We start from the raw sequence: 22,778 nt of genomic DNA, 5'->3' as shown, positions 1-22,778 counted from the left end.
TTATAAAAGTAACAAGACATATTACCTATTGATTTGTCTGTATCTTTAATTTGTGTTCCACTATGATCTCAAGTCCATGTATTCATGTTTGTGTCTGGATCATCATTTCTCCTATTATGTCAGTAGAGACTATTTCAATTTCAGAGCACATGTTAATGTTGCCTTCACACTTTTCTATTAAAATCCTTTGTTTTACACATATCTGTAAAACAGCTTCAGTTTTCTTTCTGTATTTTTTTAAGTGTTAATAATCTTGTCATGTTTGCTCTCTTACCAGAATTCAGCATTTTCCCAATTCCATTTTGTCACTGATAGGGAATTTGAACAACACTGGGGACCTAAAATTCACCCTAGTGTGGTAGCTTTCAATTAGATTGACACTAAACCGTTCACCTGCACTTTGGGGGATATTATTCTCCATCAAATTATGCTCCTAGGATTGCATGAACCTTTTTATGTTTGCAACCTTCCCACTCTAATGGATATTGGAGCATAAGCAAGACTGTAAATCTGTCTAGAGGACTAAATTCCATCTCATATGAACCTCAATTGTTTCCATTTCCTGTATGCACGATGCAGGATGCAGTGATTGTAAACCATCCAATCTTTGTCAGGACTTTCTGTGCTTGGTATATATTGTGATCAACATAGCAGAGATAATGAAATGCAAATAATCTTGTGCTGTCAAGATGCTTTCGTTGGAATTTTTTTGTATTGGGGAGATGTTTGGCCAGAGAGGTGGGGGTGGGAGGGTGTTGGGATCTAATCTAGCATTTAGAAAGCCAGTACCTGCATCCTCGTGTCTAGAAGGAAGTCAGATTCTTGGGCAATGAGATTACAGAGTAGTGGTGTTTACCAGTGTGCAATCATTAGGATATCCAAGTCTTTGAAAGATTTGTCTTTTATGTGCTCAAAGAAGGAGCTAACACTCCTGAGTGAGTGCTGTGTCGGAAGCCTAGATTGCTTGGTAAATGCCTGGGTTTCCTACTCATATAGTTACCTACAAAACCCCTGAGGGATATAAGTTGGGGAAAATGGTCAAAGTGGTGAGGACATCCCTGCCCTACCAGGATCCAGTTCAGAAAATAGCCATTTCCTCCTTGTCTCACATTTAACTTCCATGAATATAGTTTTTTAAATTAATACCATTTTTAAACTATTAATTAATTGATTGATTAATTTTATTTAGGTACCATGAATATCTTAATATCTTGTATGCAACTTCTGCAACTTGCTAAAAATTGTCTCACTTAACCTTTACAATCTCCCTGTAATACAGGTTATTATATTTGCATTTGTAGATGAGAAGACAAAACTGTATAAGGTATGTCTGGCCTAAGGCTTCAGAGTGGAGAAATCAGGATTTGAATTGAGCATCTACCCAATACATTCATGATTCCTTATTATTTCCCTTTCAGCAAAGATCCAACAGAAAATACGAATGTTCAGTTACTTTTACAATTAGCTTATAATTAGTAAGCACACTTATGTAAATTGTATGTAACATTGTGTTTTTACCTACCCTCATCTTGTAAAAGCGTCTTAATTCACATATAATCCTGATTTTAATATAGTTTTAATTATAGCAAATGCCCAGTTTTAGGTTCTACCATTTTCATGTATCTAAATTCATTCATTAATTCATTCATTCTTTTTGCTATGAATGGAACCCAGGGCCTCATGCATGTTAGTCAAGTGCTCTACCACTGAGCTATACTCCTAGACCATTTTTCTTTTTCTATGTAACATTTCATTTGCATATTTCCATGTTGCATAGTTTCTATCATTACAATTTTAGTAGCTGCACAATCATACATACCCTCAATAAATATTCCATCAATTTTTAAAAATTCTTAAATGTGGCAGTGAAAATGAAACAGTACAAGAGTACCTTGGTTTAGGAAAACCAGATTTGCGGACAAACAAGCAAACAAAAAGCAAACCAAAGGTTGAGTATTTTCTTAATTAAAGGAGCCAATATAGAGTTCCTTAAAGCAGAATGCTCCCCACTGCATCCCCAGGGGATTCACTCTCTCAAAATTGTTATTCCCATACTTATATGAGGGTCTGCCTAAGGCTGGATAATTTCTGAGATCCTTTCTAGCACACCCTTAATGAACACATGGATCGTGCAAAATGAGGTTACACTATAGTAACCCCTTCCGTAACTGTTGTTCAGTTATGGAAACCTAGAGGAATGAAGAATGTGTTTTCTTCTTAGACTCTGATGGCTGATAAAAACTCAGAAATGTTTTTCTCTTCCTCGCTTTCATGGTGCCTGAGTCCAGTGTTTCTAGAATTGTAGAGTTCTCAGGAAGTCAGGGACTGTGCGGTCATCTATTCTCGTCCATCCTCCTGCCTCTAGTTGAGGCCACACCCAAACCAGCCTAGACAGATGAGACTCTACCCTATTTTTAACAGAACTGGGAGTGTTCCTCATTTTCTTAGTAACCCCATTTCAAAACTTATCCACACTTCCAGTTTAATTTTCACACTATTAACAGAGTACCCCCATGTACTTCTTGGAACTTTGCATCTGAGATAGGAGATAATTTTCATGAATTTAAAATTAAAGGAATAATAAGTAGGGAGCAAATAGAAAATAAGATGTATTTTTGATATAGGTCCTTGACTTTAGATATTCTGGTATAATGTCATGTTATAACATTAGAACATGCAATAGCAAACGTTATGTCCTAAAATTTCCAAATTTTCCAAGTATAAACACATATTTCAAATGTCTGGAGACATTTGACTGAGAATATATGATCATATTGAAGAGAGAAAATAACCCCATGCCTTCACTCATCCCCCCTCAAAATTATTTCATTCTTGTTTCGTTAGATTAGACTATATTTAAGGCACACAATAAGTAAAGCTCCTCCATTTCCTTTCACATACTGAATATGTTTTGTTGTTGTTGAATGGGGTCAGCCTGCTTTGGGAAAATAGTCACTACTTACCATTCTGCTAATGTTCTGCTAATTACCTCCCATCGGCTTTTATTTTAGTTCTTTTAAATATCAGGAAGCTGAAAAATTTGAGGAGACTTTGAAGGACAGAAATTCATCAAGGACAGAAGTGGCAATTTAATTCATAGCTGATGAGCATCGCTTCTTGTATTTTTTTCCACACAGTCCTGCCCCAAATCAAAGCTTCTTTGCATGGTTATCTTAAAGGTCAGACATGCCTCCCAAAGCATCATGCATTAATTGCTTCCATTTAGGCTAGTTTATTTAATAAATCTATTCTACAAAAATCTGATTGATTATTTTCCCCTGATAGCAACATTCTGATAGGCTTGGTTTACTCAGAAATTTTTTTGTCTTAAGGAATATAAACAAGAGTATAAACATTCCCTTGTGTTCCAGTCGTGTCTTGTCTGCTTTTTGGCACTGAGAGTGATATGCAGCCACAAGTGCTAGATGAGAAATGTCTATCAGATTTAACCGTTCTGCACATGATTAATTTTGTTGTGAGCAAAATAGAATATGTTTTCTAGGTTCCTCTGACAGCCACTGTATGAAGCTGTTCCTGCCCTTAAATCATCTTAGTTTATGTGTAGTAAAGCATGTCTTAGTTAAAACAATTGTTTCCTTCCATTTATGCCCCAATATCTCCTGAGCTTTCCAGGATCGTGTTTTCATTCTCATGAAAATGGTTAATATCACTTTGACTATTAGTCCTGATCTATTCCCATGATGTATGTAGTCCCTATAACAAAGGCATGGCTTTATTTTTCATACTATAACTAATTTTGAAAAAAGCAATATTAGTGAAAAAGAGAAAGAGAAGATGATAATCTGAATCAGATACCAAATAAGAACAAAGACAAAGCAGAGAATAAGATATCTTAATCTTTCCCATAAGACTTTAGTAAAAAAAAAAAAAAACAATCTATGAACTCCCCCAAGGGCAACAAAATTTTGTATTTTATCAGTGTTCAGTAGGTACATGATCAACAAATATCACTGAATGGTTGTTAGGCCTGCAAAATCAGAAAATTTGGCCAAAGATGAATTTGCTAATCATATGAAATGATAGTGCAGTCTCTTGATGTTGGGCATCTAATGGCATTTGGTGGGAGTCTGCAGTCTGAATTAGGTTTGAACTCCAACACTATTTTTATTTATTTGCTTATTTAATTTCCCACTTTTCTAAGGTGTGATGGACCAAAAAAATTATGTATTTAAGAGTACAATCTGGGGGCTGAGGTTGTGGCTCAGTGGTAGAGAGCTCGCCTAGCATGTGCGAGACCGTGGGTTTGATCCTCAGCACCACATAAAAATAAATAAATAATATAAAGGTATTGTGTCCAACTACAACTAAAAAAATAAAAATATTTTAAAACAAATAAAAAAGAGTACAATCTGATTTCTGATGTAGGTATACATTGTGAAGTGCTTATGACGATCACTCTAATTAATATATCCATCAACTCTTAGAATTCTGTTTTGTTGTTCTTAATGAGCCCATGTTGTTAATTACTGTGCAACCATAGGCAAGTTATTTAGCTTCTACATGCCCCTCAGTTTCCTTAATATGAATATGATAATATTGTTTTTACTCATAAATTGTTGTGAATACTAAATAAAATTACTGAGAAGGGGAGTCTGCTAAATAATAAGCACCATGTGTACTCTAGCTCTTATTACTAATTTTGAAATGTATGCCTCCATTATTGCCATTATTATAGTAATCTTGGACATTGGTTAAAAAAATTGTGGTATTTGAAAATGATTGCCAAGAGAACTAGAATTCTTCATAAAAACTCCAAACAGCATAGAACTCTTGGGTGATATACCAACATGAAGAATTTACTCTTTGCTGATAAAAGTTACCACCACTTTGTGATGAACTGAATCTTTAGGTTCAATTACAGAGGCAATATGACTCTTCTTGAGACATATAGTGCTGGCCAGATCCCATTGAGTCTGCAGATGTTAGAATGGATAGCCATCCATCTCCCAAACACCCCTGGGCTGAAGAGACCCTGAAAACTGCCCAATCTTCATATCTGTCACCCTCTTTACTTGTCTCTATAGTTTCATCTGTTTCTGCCACATTGGGTTAACCAGTTGCTGTTTCCAGTTTCTTCAGGTGGTATGGAGCAATCAGTAAAAATCACTAGATCTTTTGAAATTCTTCCTATTTTTCATGTCCTATGTAAATATTGTTTAATTTTTAAGGGACCAAGGCATATTGGAATACCTTGTTCTGAGTATTTATGAATGTATCAGACAACTCTGTATTGAATGAACCTATCAAGAAATGGATATGTAAAGATAATCTGGTAGCTTAGTGTTGGTGTGTTATATAGTCAGTATTCATTATTTAGTCTATTTATTAATTTTTTCTTTTATTATTTCACAACCAACAATTTGTTGTTCTTTTGTGGTCATTTGTGTACATGCACAGAGAGGTGAAAAATCTGAGTCCTCTGTCGTGCTGAAGTTGAACATGGCACTGCTCTGCCCTCTTTGTTTCAGTTCTCCTACTGTAGACACTATTTGTTTTGCAGTCTATTTGTTGCCTTTTCTTTTTTGCATTTTTTTTGTACTTTTTGTTGATGATGTCACTGCTTAAAATGGTTCCAGCTACAGTCCCGAAATACTGTCTAAAGTTCCAAAACACAAGAAGACTGTGTTGTGCCGGTTCTGCCTGAAATTCCAGCAAGTTGGGAGGCTGAGATGGGAGGATTGCAAGTTCAATGCCAGTTCCAGCAATTTATCGAGGCCCTAAGCAACTTAGTGTGACCTTGTCTCAAATTTTAAAAAAACATAGAAAGGGTTGGTTGATGTACCTCAGTGGTAGAACACCCCTGGGTTCAAGCCCCAGTATTAAAAGAAAGAAAGAAAGAAAAATAATGTGTTATGCATCATGGAGAACCATATGTGTGCCAAATGAGATATGCTACCTTATTGAAATGTGTTACAGTGCTGTTGACCATGAATTCAATGTCAATGAATCAATACTGTAGACACAGTAAAAGAAAGAGGAAATTCATCAATCCGTACATGAGATAACTTAAAAGTGCTTGTAGCATCTCTAGTGAATGCTGAAGCTGTGGAAAAGTGGTTGAATTTGTGTACTCATATGAGATAATGAATTGTGAGGTGCTATGGTTTAGATGTGAGGTGTCAAAGCTCATATGTGAGATGATGCAAGAAAGTCTAGAGGAGAAATGATTTCATGATGAGAGCCTTAACCCAATCAGTGGATTAATCCCCTGATGGAATTAACTGAGTGATAACTGAAAGCAGGCAGGGTGCAGCTGGAGGAGGTGGGTCATTGGGGGTGTGCCTTTGGGATATGTATTTTGTATCTGGTGAGGGGAGTCTCTCTCTCTCTCTGCTGTCTGATCACCATGTGAGCTGTGTCCCTCTGCCACACTCCTCTGCCATGATGTTTTGGCCTCACCTAGAGCCCAGAGGAATGGAGCCTGCTGTCCATAGACTGAAACCTTCAAAACCGTGAGCCCCTAAATAAGCTTTCCTTCCTCTACAATTATTCTGGTCAGATCTTTTAGTCACAGCAGTGAAAAAGCTTACTAAAACATGAGGCAAAAAAACTAACAAAACTCATTAATATATTATACAGGGTCAGGAAAATGTTAAACCCCTAGACTATGTTTTATTATAAGAAATTAATGTTAAATACATATTATACACAACAATTTGTAGGAAATATATATTAAATATAGTGTTTTTAAGCAGAAACACACATAAAACAAGGTTATGAACTGATCATTTGACAAAAAAAATGTGGTGACCATATTTCCCCTAGGAAAAAATGGCTCAATATTCCCTAATTCAGTGTGTACCAGGACTTCACAGAAAACATCTACCATGAATAACAAGAATTGATTGTACATTCTTGTATACTCTGTAATGTGTTTCTCAATCAGGGTGACTTTGTACCCCATGAGACATTTGGCATTTTGATTGTCAAGGCTGGGTGAAAAGTGGGGGTGGAGATGCTCTGGCATCTAGTGCTGGAGGCCCAGGGTGCTGTGAATTCACAGGACAGTTCCCAACTATGAAGTAGTATATTCTATCAAAAGTTTCTAAAGTTCCGAGTCTGAGCAATCCTACTATACACCACAGATCTGCCAACTATTTCTAACAAGGGTTGGGTAGGTAATATTTTCACCCTTGTGTGCCATGCCGTCTCTATCACAGCTACTCAGCTCTGCGATTGTAGCGTGAGAGCAGCCACTGACAATATTGCAGCTGATGAATGGATGTAGCTGTTTTCCAACAAACTTCTTGTGTAAAAACAGTCAATACGTTGGATTTAGGCCTGGGCTGTAGTTTGTGAACAAGCCTCTCCACAGCAATGATTCTCAGTCATGGATGCTCACGACAACATCCTGGGAACTTCTAAATACTAGTAATGCCTGATTTCCACTCCCCAGATTCTGATTTGATTGTTCTGGATGGGTCCCCAGTGTTGGTAATGTTTAAAAGCTCCCCAGAGACATGACTGGGGAGCCAGCATTGAGAGTCTGCTGCTCTGAAAGCATTGCTGTTTGTGTATTTGAAAGTTGACCCAGCACTGTGGACCCTTATCAGTAGTCAGCAGACCCTTCTCTAGCAATCTGGTTTTTGTCTCAGGCACTTTCCTGAAGTCCCCCAATTAACCGCCCTTTTTTTTTTTATTAGTACTTACTCTTCTAAACCTCTGAGGCTCCTATTTACCATCACCACATATTTTCTGGTCTCTTGCACCTCCTCACTCTCCTGGTTCTCCTCCTGGCTTGCTAACTGCTTTCTGTTCCTTCTTCCACCCTTTGCACCTTAAATACAGGTTCTTCCCCACAGAGCTGTCCTAAGGCCCTTCTCTGACTATCTTCCCTGGACTGTGTCATGACTCTGCTTGTCTGCAAACAACATTCATGCTGCTGTCTGTTGGCCTGCCTTTGCCAACAGGATGGTTTTAGGAGGCTACCTACTCTATTCTTGGTTTAATCATAGTTTGGCACATTAGACATGAAACTTAGCATTCATGAAACTAGCTGAAAGTCTCTTTTTGTTGTTGTTGTTGTTGTTTTTAAGGTATCAACTCCCACTGTACAGGAATTTTTATGGAACATTTTTAAAAATTGTAATCTTTAATGTGGGACTATCTTAAAAGAGAAATAACCCCACAATACAGTCATCAGGGGACTTTGTAGCTTACTTTATGCATCTAGACCTACTTCATGCTATATAGAAAGTTATTAGTGAAAACAAATTTAAAGATTATTTAATAAGTACCATTAATGCCAATTTTTTATTTCTTTTTCTTTTTTTTTAGTTATTCATGACAGTAGAATTCATTTTGATATACAATCATGGAATATATTTTTATTGGTTTTTCCTTTTTTCATCACTTGCTTTTTTTTTTAACAGAATGTCTTTATTTTATTTGTTTATTTTATGTGGTGCAAGGATTGAACACAGTGCCTCACACATGCTAAGCAAGCACTCTTCCACTGAGCTATAGTCTCAGCCCTGGGATATATCTTATTCTAATTAGGACCCTATTCTTATGGATGTACATGATGGTGGGATTCACTATGGTGTATTCATATAAGTACATAAGAAAATTATTTTGGATTAATTTCACTGTCTTTCCTTTTTCTACCACCCTCTTTTCCCTTCATTTTCCTTTGTCTAATCTACTGAATATCTGTTCTCCCCCTCTCCTTCTTTATTGTGTGTTAGTATCCACATATTAGTGAAACATTCAACCTTTGGATTTTTGGGACTGGCTTATTTCATATAGCATGATAGTTTCCAGATCAATCCATTTACTGGCAAATGCCATAATTTCATTCCTATTTATGGCCAAGTAATATTTATTTTTTTTTTGTGTGTGTGTGTATCCCACATTTTATTCATCTGTTGAAGGGCATTTAGATTGTTTCCATAGCTTAGCTATTGTGAATTAAGATGCTATAAACATTGATGTGGCTGCATCGCTGTAGTATGTTGATTTTAACTCCTTTGGATGTATAACAAGAAGTGGGATAGCTGAGTCAAGTGGTGGCTCCATTCTAAGTTTTCTGAGGAATCTCCATACTGCTTTCCATAGTGGTTGCACCAATTTCAGTCCTACCCCAATTTTGCACTTCATATTACCAGAACACTCCTTGAGTTCAGAGTTATACTAATGAGACACTTGTTCATTGCTAAATGTATGCAGCAGATCTTGGCAGGAAATTGATGGAACCCACAAACTATATAGGTAAGGGTAGGTATACTTGTTTTCTAGAGCTGCTATAACAAATTAGCATAAACTTTATTGATTAAAATAAGAGAATTTTATTCTCTCACTGTTCTGGAGACCAGAAGTTGGAAACAAAAAGCATCAGCAGGGCTGTGCCCCCTCTGGAGGCATTGGGGGGAATTCTTTTCTGATCTCCTCCAGCTTCTGGTGGCTCTTGGCATTCTTGGGCTTCCTAGACTCATGACCACATCCCTCTAGTCCGACTTTGCACCATTTCTCCCAGTTGATTTCGCTTCTATTAGTGTCAAATCTCCCTTTCTTCTATAAGGACATTTGTCATTGGATTTAGGGGCCACCCAGATAGTCACTATTATCTCCTCATTTCAAGGTCCTTAATTTGATTAGATATCAAACTTCCTCTCAACAAATAAGGTCACATTCATAGTTTCTGAGGGTTGGGATGTGGAACTATCTACTTGGGGGATAGTTCTACTCCTGCAGCAGAGTTAGGGGAAACCAACAAGGAATGGTGAAACCCTATGGGGTTTGCTCTACCATGCTTAGGCAGGCAGGAGAAAGTACCCCATAGATGCTAGAGACAATTGCTACAGTGTTGGGTGGAAAGGGAGGTGCCTGACTGAAATGTGGTTTTTGAGGGAAAAATTCAGTTAATGTGTGGGTTGGTATAATGAGAGCCATGGGAATAAATACCCAACTTCATTACCCTCACACTCTCCTATTGGTAACTTCCATCCGTCAGATTGAAACAGATGATAGAGAAAAAGATGCCCATTGATGTAGTTCAAAGAAAACAGAGGGAGAGAGATGATCTAGAAGGGCAACTGGAAAGCATCCTCTATATCAGAACATTATCACTCCTGAGGGGGTGTGAAAAGCTCCTCAAGTTAGAGGTTCAAATGAGGCTGCCTTAGCAAGTGCAGCAGTTAGCCTTTTTCTATAGGTAAAAACCAAATGAGAACATATTTCATTTTTTTCCCTATAATTCCAGACCATTACACATGGGTACTGGGAAATACTAATTACCTTTGTGTTTTGGGAAAAGAACTATAAGCAGAGTATAAGCCATCATAGCCCTTTCCATATATAGGAATAACCCCATTACTAGAACATCATCATCATTATTGTAATTTTACTTCCCTTATTTATATTCCTTTTCTTTCCCAAAAGGAATTTAGGTGGCTTATGAAGAAGAGATATAGGGAATGATAAAAATGGAAATGGAAAAAGAAAACCATGAGCAAGAGAGCAAGTATGTCACCCTCAAAGACCAATGAAGGGGCTGGTGTTATAGCTCAGTGGTAGAGTGCTTACCTGGCACACATGAGGCACTGGGTTCGATCCTCAGCACCACATAAAAATAAATAAATTAAATAAACGTATTGTCTCCATCTACAACTAAACAAACAAAAAAAGTGGAGTGGCTCTGATGGAGCATGAGGATGGCTCTGCTGTCCTGACAGCCATCACTGAGATAGCCTAGCTGCGTCCACAATTGACTCCAAGAGAGCTTTGCCTATTTTGGAAAGGAGAAGCTTGGAAACACACGACTCCACACAGACTGCCTCCCTCTCCCATTCCTGTAGCAATTACTTTTTATGATTGGAAATTACCAGATAATTTGCAGAGCTAATCACTTGCTGTGGAAATAAAAACTGAAGAGATGGGAAAGGACCCGAAGAAAAGGTAATGAGAGGGTGAAGAGGGAATGTAGTTGAAGTCAAGGTAACTCTTTTGTTAATTATTTCCAGATGTTCTCACCTCCCTTTTCTACTTTCATTTGTTTTACTGAAGTATAGTTTATATATAATGAAATTTACCCATTTAATGTGAACTATTGATGATTTTAACAAACGTTTGTAGCTGTGCAAATCCCACTACAATCATGACATAGAACATTTTCATTACCACCTAGTATTCCCTGATCCCTTTTACACCTGACCTCTTCCTCCTAGCACTGGGCACTAGCAACTACTAAACTGCTTTTTATCAACATAAAATTTCACATGGATGAATTATGTATTCTTTTGTGCCTGGCTGTTTTTACTTAGCACAGTGCATTTCATGCATGTTGTTGCTGGTATCATAGTAAATTTATTTTTCTGTTGAGTATTAATCCATTTTCTGAACTTAACACATTTATTTATCTATTCACCAGTTAATGGACATTTGAAGTATAAATAAAACTGGTATGGATATCTAAGTATAATTCTTTGTATAAGCATACATCTACGTTGGTATGGTTTACATATAAGCTGTTCTCCAAAAGCTTATGTTCAAGACAATGCAAGAAAGTTCAGAGGAAATGATTGGGTTGGGAGAGCCTTAGCACAATCAGTGAATTAATCCCCTGATTGGAATTAACTGGGTGGTAACTGTCAGTAGTTAGAGTGCGGTTGGAGTATATTGGTTCCTGGGGGCATGCCTTTGGGCTACACATTTTATGTGTCTTTTTTTTTTTTTTATTTTTATTGTTGGTTGTTCAAAACATTACATAGTTCTTGACATATCATATTTCACACTTTGATTCAAGTGGGTTATGAACTCCCATTTTTACCCCATATACAGATTGCAGAATCACATCGGTTACACATCCACTGATTTACATATTGCCATACTAGTGTCTGCTGTATTCTGCTGCCTTTCCTATCCTCTACTATCCCCCCTTCCCTCCCCTCCCCTCCCCTCTTCTCTCTCTACCCCATCTACTGTAATTCATTTCTCCCCCTTGTTTTTTTTTTCCCCTTTCCCCTCACTTCCTCTTGTATGTAATTTTGTATAACACTGAGGGTCTCCTTCCATTTCCATGCAATTTCCCTTCTCTCTCCCTTTCCCTCCCACCTCTCATCTCTCTCTCTCTCTCTCTCTTTCTGCTTCCCATTTCTTGTCTTGAACTACTTTCTCTACCAACACTCTTCCACCATGATGTTCTGCCTCACATCAAGCCTGGGGGAATGGAGCCAGTTGTCTATGCACTAAGACCTCTGAAACTGTGAGCCTCAAAATAAACTTTTTCTCCTCTAATTGTTCTTGTCAGGTCTTTTGGTCGCAGCAGCAGCAAAGCTAACTAAAACATGTTTTCCTTGGATAGATACCTAACAGTGAGATTCATGGATTTTACAGTAATGCATGTTTAACTTTGTCAGAAACCATCAAACTCTTGTAAAGTTGGTTGTACCATTTTACACTGCCACCAGCTTATTTATCACATATTTATCAACACTTAGTATTGTTTCTTCGTTTTGGCCATTTAAGCGTGTGTGTGTAAGTGGTACCTTTACAGTGTCCTAATAATTAATGATGTTTTATTATTTGTTTACCACTCTGGTGAAGTGTCTGTTCATATCTTTTGCTCATTTAAAAAATTAGTTTTTGTGTTTCATTGAGTCCTAAGAGGTTCCTTTAGTTTTCAAATAAATTCTGATTTATATAAATCCTTTAGCAAATTTGTTTTGTAAATATTTTTTTTCACAGCTATGAAAAAGAAATACGTCTTAAATCACAGAGCTGTTGTAAGAATTAGATTATGTAACACACAAAGATTCTGGTACCTAGCAGTCACTTAGTAAATGTAGATTCTCTTCCCATATCCTTGGCCACATCTTCTAGAAAAGTTGAGGATAATACAAACCAGAAAAGTCTTTAAAAGAGGGCATCTTAGAACAGCTTTAGAGAATAGTAAAGATTTAACCAAAAGTTGAAGATTATTCTTTATTTTTTAAAATATTTTTTTTAGTTGCTGATGGACCTTTATTTTATCCACTTATTTATATGTGGTGCTGAGAATTGAACCCAGTACCTCACACATGTGAGGCAAGTACTCTACCACTAAGCCACAACTCCAGTCCTCAAAGATTATTCTTTCAGAAAATTGGGAGATGAGGGAACGACAGAGAAGGCAGTAGCAAGAGAGGCAGTATACACGGTGGTTCAACACAGGAGTTTGCAGCAGGGTTGCTCAAGTCTGAAATGCTGCTGTCTCACTTGAAAGCTATATGAATGTGTGGGCAAATTATTCAGGTCTGTCCTCTGTGGCCGAGCAGAGAGCAGGGCAAGGCTGCAGAGGAAGTAATAAGGTTTGAGCCTGGGGGGAGGCGGGAGAGCTCAGATGTATAAAGACTAAAGTGTAACAGGAGCAAAGACCACAGGAATTCTGCCAGATTGTCAACTCAGATGATGCTTATCTTTTTAGTGAAATGTGATGTTAAGACATTTGCCCGGAAAGAAGAAAATAGAGGGCAGAGGTAAGGGGGAAAGAAGGTAAAGAACAGAAAATCAGCGGTTGCTGAGACTCAAATAGTTACTCAACAAGAAAGGCGGTCCAAGATTGCTCCAAATCAAGAAGATCCAGGTGAGTTTGGTGGGCATGAATTAAAAGTGGCTTCCAGCAATATGTTTTTGTGACTCACTAAAAAGACATTTACCATCCTGGAAGCAGAAAAGAATAAAAACAGCCTGGAACTCACTGAGGGAAGATAGTGGTTGGCAAAACCAGCAAATATCTAAAGGACTCTAGATTAACTCACTGCTGAAGTGGTTAGCCATTTAACATATAACCATGTTATGGATAGTGTGAAACTAAAGAATGAAGTGCTCACAAACACTTTTTATTTTTGTAAATAGAAAAAAACAGAAAGGGCAATTTTTTAAACATTTATTTTTTAGTTATAGGTGGACACAATAGCTTTATTTCATTTTTATGTGGTGCTGAGGATTGAACCCGGTGCCTCATGCATGGTAGACGAGCGCTCTACCTCTGAGACACAACTCCAGCCTCAAGAAAGGGCAATTTTTAAAATGACAAATTATAAATGACTGTCCAGGTGGACTGGAGTGCAATAGAAAGAATGCTGAAAATATGTGGTAGCTGGGAAATCTGAAATTTGCTGATAACCAAATGTAGATGGAGTTGGGTGGATGGATGGATGGGGTAATGTCAGATGGGAAGCTCTCCAGTCATGGGGGATTAAAGAGCTGATATTTTCAAGGTAGAGAACTTTGGAGATTGATATGCATGAACTTATAAGTATTAGAGTTACACTGGAAATGAGAGACACAGCAAATTAATTGATTAGGGGACTATTGGGTTAGTTATAGGAAGGACAATGCAGGGTCGGCCATGAAGATGTTTACACGTGTTGAGGAAAACTGAAGTCCCCAAGAAACAAGAAGCATGTTGCAAAGACTTCTCAATCTCATTATTTTGCCAACCAATCCTAAAAACAAGCGACAGATCTGTATTCTTCTTAATATTTGCTTGGTCTCTTCTTATACTTAATGCTATGTGGTTTTGTATATTCTTCTATGATTGATGTCATCTCAGTATTTACAGCACACCCACATTGTGCTCCAGAAAACGTGAAACTCACAAAGCCCAGCCCTTAGCATCTCCCTCCTCTATCTCAGATCTTAATAAACCTGCTGGGACAACTCCAATGAACTGCGTTTGCCTGGGACAGAACTGCAGGGCTGTGGTTCCTTCCTGCTTCCTGTGAGGCCATTTTAAAAGGGCAGAAGAATGAAAGGGAGAGCCTATCAATATTTCAGTGCTGGTAAAAGTTACACATTGACTTTTGATTCAAGGTGCTAATTTGTGTATTTTACATATTTGCATTCTGATCCCCAGAATTCTTAACTACAAGTACACGAGCTTGTAGAAGACCCTTTAAGACAAGTCACCGAAATCCCTGGGAAGGTCTATTCTCTCCAGCTTCATCCATTCCAAGTATGCTAACTGGAGATGTGTTTGGAGAATGTCCACAGGAAGAGCTTAGCACCAATCGTCAGAATTAAGTTAAAGCTTTCCATGTGTTGTTGACCATGTTGAAAAAAAAAAATCAAACTTGCCAACATCTACCTTAGAAGGTTTCAATATTTATTTAAACAGGATCAGTTTCTTCTTTTACTATGAAAAAAGGCAAAATACTGCCACTTAATAGCCTCATTCCAAGTAATTTACAGCACATACACAAATAACTGAGAGGTTGAGGTGCCTGTATTGATAATTCAAGATTCTCAGAAAAGATTCTGAGAAAATGTTTTATCTCTTATGTGGTCCAGACTGACTGTCTCCATTAAATACATTCATTGGATAATTGCTTAGCTTTCTACTTTCCTTTTCTGGTGAAGTCACATACAACATGTCCAAAATGGCTAGGAGAAATCATGGGATTTATGCATATAAATACAGCATTGCTTTTCAAAAAGGACAGAATATGTTCAAGAACTATTTATATTCTGGCCAAGCTTTGGATTTGTATATATTATATGCACAGAAAATAATTCATTCTGAGCTATCTCATACTGTTTGCCAAACAAAATGACCTTTGGATACTGATGTCATGCCTTTTTATACTAGCAGGAGTTAAAGACGACAAGAGGACCAAAAACTGATTCCAAGAATGCATGGAATGGTTTCCATGGAACATAATGGCACAATTGTATGGAACAAAATTGAAAAGAACTAGAGAACCGGAAAAGGGTGTGGTGTCTGTAAAAATGAAAAACTTTATTCATGGATTCAAATTTATGCTTAAAAGGAATTGGATGCAATGTATCATTCTCAGTTCTCAGGCAGCAGTTAGAAACTAGTTAAAGAGTGATAGAACTTTCAGAGTAATCTGGCAAATTCTCCTGAAATTTTTTTTTTCTCCATCTCAAGTATTCTTATCACCCATTGTTTCATCTGCAGAGGATGAAAGAACATCCTACCTCTTTAATTTTTAATTTTATTTTGACTAATGCTTTTGAAAAGTCTCCTTCCACTCTCCTTTTTAGGACTTTACCTTGCCAAGCCTTCATTGCCAGTTTTTGGTCCTCTTGTCATCTTTAACTCCTGTCATTTCCCTCACAAATTTGGAAGGTCTTGTTGGTAGGGTCCATTTTCTTGAAGAATGTAATATTACTAATAAGACAGGGACAAATTCTTGTCCAAATGATAGTCCAAAACATGTGCTTTGCCTTCCCATCCGATTGGTTACATTTTCATTCTGTTCTACAATCAAATTAAACCTTCTGTTGATTTTTATAGAGCTCTGTGAACACTGGAAACCACAAAGAGCTTTAAGATGACTCTAGGTATGTAAATACTGGTCACTCAGAGGCTTCTGAAAGGTACAATTTCCTGACCTTAGTGCATTCCAAGTCTGTTTCTTATGTTAAGTTCAAATAAAGATGGCTTTCCTTTGGAGACAGGATCTTGCTAAGTTGCCCAAGATGGCCTTGAATTTGTGATCCTCCTGCTTCAGCCTCCTAAATTACTGGGATTATAGGCATCAACCAACCACGGCACAAAATTAGCAGATGAATTTCTTTTTTCTTGTTTTTATTTAAAAACAAGACTTTTTATCTGACAGGATTTATAGATTCGACATCATAGAATCAATCCCACTCACCTTCCAGTTCCCAAGTCACCTTATCCAATGGTAATGGTAAGATGACACAGCCTCTCATTTTAGTAATAACCCAAGATGTTGGAACAAAGGCTCTATTTAGTACTTTATAAAGTTCATAGCTGGGTTTGAGCATGGATTTGAGGTGACAGCAGTGTGGGCTGGGGCTAACATTCAAGAAGACATAGTGTGAAACATAGGCCTGGAGATCCAAAGCAAGACTAAATCTGGAGAAAACTTTGGAAATCAAGATAAGCTCACACAAGAAATATGCATATACAGATCTTAGACAAAGGATAAACCAGAATGGAAAATGAATATCTGAGTTAAAATAAACTCAGTAGGCACAAAACCATTTCACATCCGTTCCCCTCACTGATGAGGAATTTCCAGAATTGCATTAGTATCTGCCATAAGTTCCTATAAAGCCTTTATATCTTTCAAATATCTATAGTTGCCAGGGTTTTCAAAAGCATTTCTCAGATCTAAGGTGAAATCTAGGTAAAGTCAGTTCCTCTCTATTTTCTTCAAGGTCTCTTCAAAGCAAGTAGAAACCAACCATCAACAATCCTTAGAGGGTTTCTAAAATACTCCAGAATTTGAGATGGCTAGCAATTGTTCCCAGAGAATAAAATAAGTTGGAATACCAATAGGGTTTTAGGACCTTCTCTATAAATTTCCTGTATCTTAGTCTTATGCCCAAATTTGAAATCCATATGATCCAGAATGCACTAAAACCATGTAATTCATGCTTATGATTGTAGAATCCTGCAACTCTGTTGGGACAGAAACTGTGATATTTTGTTTCAGTGCAGTCAGTCACTTCTGTTACTGGACTCATGACACCTAAACATGATCCTATCACTGACTTTCTAAGAAGACTTTTGAAAAATACCCCATCTTTGTCCCCTACAGAGTCATCATATGTTGGACAGGACTTTCCACGTAGGCACATTGGGGTTTGTATCCTGTACTGTTGCACACATTTCCATTTCCTGAGCTGCAGCTTCCTCTTCTGTAAAATGAGGATAATCTACCTATGTCTGTGATACCTTGTGATCCTTACAATAACCTTGCATATATTATCTATGTATATCTATCTATCTACATGTATATATTTATATAGATATAGATAGGTGCTGTACAATATTAGCTCCTTCCTTCTAATTTCTCATCCTTAAAAGGTAGGGCTATATAGCCCAAAGGCAATTTTCATGATCAATCTCTTTTTGTAAAGTTAAAATTACATGTCAAGCAAAACAATATAAATCTCTAATTACAAAAAATAATAAGTAATGGCCCTGTGTTCTTGAGCTTATGGGATGGTTAGGAATGTTCGGGAAACATTTGGATAGGCCATGATCACTCTGATTGGGGGCTTTTGAAGCAGGATAGTCTCAGAAGGCAGCTGATTGTAAAGTGTCCCAAACGATCCAGGGACCAACCCAAAGTCCAGTTTTCCACACAGCCACTGTTCCCCCCCCCAAACCCCAAATGAAGGCTAAACATGTTTAGTATCTAGACCCTGCTCTTATATCAGATAAGAACAAGTCTCTCAGTGGGCCCTGCTTAAGCAAGCCAGAAGAGCATAGTTAATTTAGAAAACTCCAGTTATTGGCCTCCAATCCCAACATATTTATGAGCTCCACCCAAGTGGTTTAGAGGGCATTGACTTTGTAACCATTTTTATGTTCACTGAAGTCAACTTGGTTCTGTTCCTGTAGCCTCTGTATGTGTTTTCTGAAGCTAAGAGAAATTCATGTGCCCATTTCCTTTGAGTTCTCAGCATTTGTGATGATCATAGGATGATCACAAAAAGACCCAGAAGCTTCTCTGTAGACTTAGAGACGTGGGCCCACAGCCAGTCCAATGCTGGATCTTGTCTAGATTGAAGGCAACAAGTTTTTCTCCATGACTGTTGGGTAGTGGATCATAAGGCCCCTCCCGCTCCATGAACTGGCCATCACTGGGACACTAGTTTGGAGCTGCCACAACACTGTAAAAGGACCAGTTGGTGAAGCCACCCAGAGCAAGGTGGATGGTTAAATCTCCCCTATGATGGGTATGGCCAGGAGGGTATAGAGAAATAATTGGCTAGGACACTAGAACAGAGGACACAAAATGGGCAAACTGAGGCATGTATAGGAACAATTCCCTTCTTCCATTCAAATGTCCTCACTCTCAATCTATTCAGTGTGACTTAGATACCATTTTCTTTGTGAAACTTCCCCTAAGCGCTCCAGTCAGAAGAGACCTCCTCCTTATTCCCAAATCCACTCTGTACAGGCCTACCACTTATATTCTTTGACCTTGTCCTAGACTTGGGGCCTCCTGGATTGGACAGATCTTTTATTTCTTGCCTCATCTATAATATTAGAGTTTCTGCAAGGATTAAGTGGGGGCAATCTGAGAAGAGGATCAACTGTAAGGCCATGTGGCTGATCCAGGTTCAGGGGCCTCTAGCCCGCTGCTCCCTGGGCTCCTGGACTCCCCAGCCCAGCCACCGCTGGAAGGTCCCACAGGCTGTGATGACTCATTTTGAGGTGGACCAAGGTGCAGCCCCCTTGTCCATCCGCTGATCGTTCTGCTGCTGGTACAGACCCACCACACAGCCTCAGGTCCTGGGGAGAGTGACAGGGAGAGTGGGCACAGCCAGCTGCTGGGACATCAGCCTGAAGAGGGTGTTCTCCTGAAGATGCCTTTCTTATGCCACCAATCACTTAAAAACATTCAATAGTGTGTTTCATATTTCCAGTTCAAACTCTTTTCTTATAGTGCTTTGCCCCTTAAATAGCTCCTTTCTTAAAATAACTTATTTTCTTCCTTGGAATTTCTTATTCCCTAAAGCTCCTGACTTCCAGTTTGAATGCATCTAGTTTCTTCATTTCTGGACTGACATTTGCATACTCACCCTCACCCAACCCTTACCACAGTCCTCCTTCTTGGAATCCTTTTGCCTTACTAGTATCATAATTCAGACTGGTTGCTTTCTAGATTTGATGCTGTCTTGGGGCCTCCTGGATTGGGCAGATCTCTTTGTTCTTGGATCCTTCATTTTTGCTTTGATCACTTTGCTCCTTTGTTTGCTATAATACATTTTAAAGCCACCACTTCTGAAAAGATGCCTGGGACAAAATGTTTGGAGATTTTACAAGTTTGAAAATATCTTTTATTCTGCTCTCACCTCTGACTGAGAGTTTGGATATAGAATTCTAGGTTGAAATAAAATTCTCTTAGAACTTCCTAATATAATAAAAGGAATTTATTTAAAAAAAATAGTGCTAAACCACAGCTAACATCATACTCACTGTTGAAAGGTTGAAACCTTTCTTCCTAAAGCAAGCAGGAACAGTGTAAGATTGACTGCTTTGCCATTTCTATTCAACTTTGTACTGGAAGTTTTGGCCAGAGAAATTAGGCAAGAAGATGAAATAAAAGTCATTCAGATGACAAAGGAAGAACTAAAATTGTTTATGCACAGACGACATGATCTTATACACAGGAAATGTTAAAAACATTTCTCAAAATTATTGGAGCTAAAAAGTGATTGGCAAAGTTGTAGGGGACAAGATCAGCACACAAAAGATAGTTGTCTTTCTGTACATTAGCAATGACCAGTTAAAGATTTCATTTACAGTAGCATACAAAATAATAAAATACTAAGGAATAAATTTAACCAAGGAAGGTGGAAGACTTATACACTGAAAACTATGAAATGTTGCTGAAAGATATTAACCTAAATAAGTGGAAATAATAACCTAATAACCTAAATAAGTAGAAAGACATACATATTGTTAAGGTGGCATTGTTCCTTGAAGCAGTATAAAGATTCAATGCAATGCTCATCAAAATTCCTGCAGTCTTTTTTTCCTCCCAAGAATGGAACAGCCAGCACTCAAATTCATATGGAATTGCAGGGGGTCCTAAATGACCAAAACAAAATTTAAAAAGAACAAAGTCAGAAGACTCACACTTTCCAATTTCAAAAATTTCTACAAAGCTATAATAATCAAAACAGCATGACACTAAGATAAGGACAGACATACAGATCAATAGAATAGAATTGAGTCTAGAAGTAAATCATGGGTCCATGGTCAATTAATTTCAACCAGAGTGCCAAGACTATTCAACAGGAAAAATAGTCTCTTTGACAGACGGTGCTGGGACAACTGGATATACACATAGAAAAGAATGAATTTGGACTCTTCACATTATAAACAAAAATTAACTCAAAATGGATCAAAGACCTAAATATGAGTTAAGATTATAAAACTCTTAGAAGAAAACATAGGGCTAAATTTTGATAACAGATTTGGCAATGGTTTTTTAGATATGATATTAAAAGCACAAATAACTAAACAAAAATATGTAAATTGGATTTCATCAAAATTAAAAACTATAATGAATCAAAGGACACTCTCCAGAAAGTGAAAAGACAATCCATGAGATGGGACAAAATATTGCAAATCATATATCTGATAAAGGCCTAGTATCCATAATACATAAAGAATTTTTATAACTCAACAAGAAAAGATAAACAACCAAACTTAAAAATGGGTGACTAACTGGGTGTGGTTGCACACACCTGTAATCCTAGTTACTTGAGAAGCTGAAGCAAGAAGTAGCAAGTTTTTTTTTTCTATAGCTTTATTGAGATAAAATGCACATATTTGATGTATGCAATTTGATCAGTTTTGACATGTATGTAACCAATGCAATCAATATAAAAGCATTTCCATTACTTATTTTTAAAAATTTGAAATCATGCAGACTGTTTCCTGTATGATTTATTATATTAGAAATCAATTACCTTAAGATATATAGAACCCCACATGTCAACTATTTCAAAATTAAATGGCACACTTATAAATATCTCAGAGGTCAAGGAAGAAAGCACACAAAAAGTAAAAAAAAGTGCCTTGAATTAAGGGATAATAATACCTTAAAATATTCAAGATCTCTGGGATGAAACAGTACTCAAATAAACATTTATAATTTAAAGTACTTGTATCAGAAAGAAGTTAGATTAACAATCAAATTATTTTCAAGTTGTGTAGTAGGAAGGAAAAAATAAGAGGAGGAACAGAAATATATGAAATAGAGAAGAAATAATACAGCTAAAATTTGATCAAAATCAAACAAGTCAAGAAAAAAGCAAGAACACAAAAATTAATGTTAATAGAAAGGGGGCTATCAAAATAACCCTGCTAAAAATATATTATGATAATATTACAATTGTATGCCAATATATGTGAGAACTTACATAACATGGCTTATGTTAGAAAAGGATCTGTGTGCTGCCAAGAAGAAAGTATATTCAATCATTGATGGATGAAATATTCTATATGTCTGTTAAGTCTAAATTATCATTTGTATTTTTTTACTTATATTTTTTAGCTTCTTTGTTTAGTTTTGTTTGGAGGATCTATCTAGTGGTGAGAGAGGCATGTTAAAGTTACCCAATATTCTTGTATTGTGGTTTATTTGATACTTGAAATTGAGAAGGGTTTGTTTGATGCTCATGATGCTTCATTGTTTGGGGCATAAATATTTAGATATGATATTAAAAGCACTAATAACTAAAGAAAAATATGTAAATTGGATTTCATCAAAATTAAAAACTATAATGAATCAATTTTATTCATTATAAAAACTATAATGAATCCAGAAAGTGAAAAGACAACCCATGAGATGGGACAAAATATTTGCAAATCATATATCTGATAAAGGCCTAGTATCCACAATATATAAAGATTTTTTATAACTCAACAGGAAAAGATAAACAACCAAATTTAAAAATGGATGAATAATTGGATGTACTTGTTATGTCTTCTTAATGTATAATTCCTTTACTCAATATGAAATGGCCTTCTTTGTCCCTTATGACTAACTTTGGCTAAATGTCCACCTTATGTGATATGAGGATAGCAACCTCTGTTTGTTTATGCAGGGTCAGTGATATGTTTTTTCCCATCTTTTCACCTTCAGTCTGTGGATGTCTTTGCCTATGAGGTGAGTCTCTTGGAGATAGTATATTGTTGGATTTTGTTTTCTAATCCAATATGCCAGTCTGTGTCTTTTGATTGAAGAATTTAGGCCATTAATGTTCAGGGTTATTATCAAGATATAATATGTATTCCCAGTCATTTGGGTTTA

At 37.0% G+C, this 22,778-nt stretch overlaps 1 long non-coding RNA gene across 2 annotated transcripts in view; it reads left to right on the top strand.

The window, feature by feature from the left end:
* LOC139707654 (uncharacterized) overlaps positions 1-22,778 on the top strand; it is a 74,651-nt gene that overhangs the window by 12,023 nt on the left and 39,850 nt on the right. For both annotated transcript variants that reach the window (XR_011709120.1, XR_011709121.1), the window contains exon 2: positions 13,424-13,582. This is a non-coding gene — a long non-coding RNA (uncharacterized lncRNA). The remainder of the gene's footprint in view (positions 1-13,423; positions 13,583-22,778) is intronic.

Source organism: Marmota flaviventris, chromosome 11 (genome assembly GCF_047511675.1).
Source record: "Marmota flaviventris isolate mMarFla1 chromosome 11, mMarFla1.hap1, whole genome shotgun sequence".
Taxonomy (NCBI): domain Eukaryota; kingdom Metazoa; phylum Chordata; class Mammalia; order Rodentia; family Sciuridae; genus Marmota; species Marmota flaviventris.
Note: the sequence above shows the minus strand (reverse complement) of the source record. Positions and strands in the feature narration are given on the sequence as shown.